The 3,270-nt window shown below is 40.9% G+C and overlaps 1 non-coding gene across 1 annotated transcript; it reads right to left on the bottom strand.

Annotated features, from left to right (window-relative positions):
* Positions 1–220: 220 nt before the first annotated feature.
* On the bottom strand, positions 221–327 carry LOC148576924 (small nucleolar RNA R71). The gene has a single exon (XR_015904334.1). It is a non-coding gene; the product is annotated as a small nucleolar RNA R71 (small nucleolar RNA).
* Between the last annotated feature and the right edge of the window lie 2,943 nt (positions 328–3,270).

Here is a 3,270-nt window from a genome sequence, read left to right as displayed (position 1 = left end):
AGAAGACCCCAATCAACATCTAACCACCTTCCTGAGGATATGCGATACTGTGAAGTCTAATGGTGTTCACCCTAACACCTATAGACTACTTCTGTTTCCCTTCTAACTCAAGGACAAAGCATCTAAATGGCTGGAATCCTTTTCAAAGGAGAGTTTAGCAACCTGGAAAGATGTGGTGAACAAATTCTTGGCAAGATTCTATCCTCCTCAACGAATCAACAGGTTGAGAGCTGAGGTACAAACCTTCAGGCAGCAAGTTGGTGAGACTCTATATGAAGCATGGGAGAGGTTTAAGGACCTGACACGAAGTTGCCCGCCAGATATGTTCAATGAATGGGTGCAGTTGCACATTTTCTATGAAGGCCTTTCGTATGAATCAAAGAAGGCAGTAGACCACTCATCCGGGGGATCTCTGAACAAGAAGAAGACCATTGAAGAAGCCATAGATGTCATTGAGACTGTAGCAGAGAATGACTACTTCTATGCTTCTGAAAGAGGCAACACTAGAGGAGTGATAAAGCTGAATAATGTGGATGCACTGCTAGCTCAAAACAAGCTTATTACCAAGCAGTTGGCTGACCTTACCAAAAAGATGGAGAGGAATCAAGTGGCAGCAATCACCACCTCAGCAGCAGCGCAAGAAGGAGTGAATGAAGAAGCAGAGGGTGATCAGGAATAAGCTAACTACATTGAAAATTCACCTAGGCAGCACCATGACCCATATTCCAAAACATATAATCCCGGTTGGAGGAACCACCCAAACTTTGGGTGGGGAAACCAACAGGATCAAGGCCAAGATTAGAGACGCCACAACCCTAACAACAATGCAGCTCACCAACACTCCACACAGAGGTCATATCAACACCCACCTAACAACACCTCTCAACATCCATACCAAAGTCAAAATGGCCCTTCTCATCCTTCCAATCTCAACTCTCCATCATCGGAAGAAAGACTATCAAGGATTGAGACTCTACTTGAGGGCATATATAAGGAAATCCAAGATAACAAGGTATTCAAGAAGGAGGTGCGAGCCAATATCAAGAACTAGGGAGACACCATCAAGAGGCTGGAGTTTCAAGTGGGATACCTTTATGAGAAGATCCCCAAACCTACTGATAGCTTCCCAAGTGACACAGAGAAAAATCTGAGAGGTGAAGCAAAGAAGGTCAGACGGGAAGATTGCAAGATGGTTACTATAAGTGATAAGGAGACTGAGGAAGAGCCGAACAAACCATTAGAACAACCTGAAGATACATCAGCAGGAAAGCAGGAAGAGAATCATCAAGAAACCACAATCACACAGAAGGAGCTGTTGAGACTCTATGCACCCTTTTCCCAAATACTCAATGGTGGTGTAGAGAAGAGAATATACTCAAGGTTTCTTGACATGTTTGCATCTCTCCATGTAAACATACCATTCATCAAGGCCCTCCAACAAATGCCCTCATACATTAAGTATATAAAGGAGCTGCTAACCAGGAAAAGCTCACTCAAGGGAGGACAAATAATAGTGATGAATAAGGAGTGCAGTGCTCTCATTCAAACAGAGTTGCCTACAAAAAGGAAGGACCCAGGGAGTTTTCACATCCCCTGTCCCATAGGAGAAATACTGATTGATAAGGGATTCTGTGACCTGGGAGCAAACATCAACTTAATGCCTCTATCTCTAATGAAGAAGCTGCAGATCAATGAGCTAATGCCCACAGACGTAGTCATCGGACTGGCTGACAAAACTCAAAAACAAGCAGTGGGAGTGGTTGAAAATGTGTTGGTGAAAGTGGGAAACTATTTCCTCTCCACAGATTTTGTCATATTGGAAGTGGAAGAGAGTCCCATCCACCCAATCATATTGGGAAGACCGTTCCTAGCTACAGCCAGAACACTCATATATGTGGAGCGAGGAGAGCTAATACTGAGGATACATGATGAACAACTCGCATTCAAAGTCTTCAAACCCTCACAAGAAGCAGACCAGGAAAATAAGGAACCAAGGGAAAATCACAGCAAAGCACTGGTGGAAGAAACAAGTACTGAAGCACAAAATGTAGAACCTATGCACAATTACTCAAGAGGGGGGAGGTGAATTGAGTATTGCAACAACAATGAATCTTTTTGCGAAAGTTAAAGACAATATACAAAAGTGTTATTGTACTAGTATTTTTCCAAGAGCTTAACTCAATTGCTAAGCATTTATAAGGAGCTTTTACTTTCCAATAGACACCAACTCAAATAAATTGATCAAGCTTTTCACCAATCGGACTTAAGCCATTCCTTAAGTACTTACGAAGCTACTTTTCGATCACAATTTATTTGCTCAAAGGTAAAAGACAATAATATTGAAGAGATGAGTTTGGAGAGATGCAAACGCTATTTAGAGTGGTTCGGCACAATCCTTGTCCTACGTCCACTTTCTTTCTCAATCGCTATTGAGAAGTTCCACTATTGCCAAGCTTCAAGGTGCTCGCGCAAAACCTTTTACAATCCGAGTCCTTAGTTTCTAACACCTCACGGTATATGATCACCACTCGTATACTAACCCACTCCACTTAGAGATTCCTTCTCTAAGATTTGCCTTGAGTACTTAGTATACTTCTTTGCTATCCTCACCGACTATAGTGTTTATAACTCTTGACTCAACCTTGGAGATCACACTCCAATTTACAAAGTGTACAAGAAAACAATTCTCAAAGAATTGTTGAGACGAAATGAGTATTCTCTAGAAGAGTGTATGATTACAAGTTTAGCACTATTGAACCAATTGATATTGCTCTCTCAAATTGTGTATTATAACACCTTAAAAATGTGTAGAATGAAAGAATATGAACAAGATAGTTTGCAAATACTCAAGTATATGAAATAAGGCTTCAATCCATCTATTTATAGACTTCCCAAACCTTAGAAACGTTGGGGAGTTAATGGGATGGAGCCGTTTTGTCAAAACTAGCCGTTTTTTATGTTTTTGAATCATTTGCATCGATGCATAACACTTTGCATCGATGCAAATGTGTCTTTGAAGCTGAAATTTGAATTTTCAGCTAGGTTGCATCGATGCAAACATCTTTGCATCGATGCAACAAGTCGTCGCATGCTTTGCATCGATGCAAGATGAGTGTGCATCGATGCAAACCTTAAAGAATGGCTTAAAATCACTTCAAAATACTTAGGATTGATCTCAAACTTGTTGGAGTCAATTCCTATGCTTTTGTACCTTTGAAAACAAGTTTTTAAACCATTTGGCTAGCATCGAATTGCAAGATGTGCATCAAA

This window comes from Arachis ipaensis, chromosome B1 (genome assembly GCF_059453495.1).
Source record: "Arachis ipaensis isolate K30076 ecotype BB chromosome B1, ASM5945349v1, whole genome shotgun sequence".
Lineage (NCBI taxonomy): Eukaryota > Viridiplantae > Streptophyta > Magnoliopsida > Fabales > Fabaceae > Arachis > Arachis ipaensis.
Note: the sequence above shows the minus strand (reverse complement) of the source record. Positions and strands in the feature narration are given on the sequence as shown.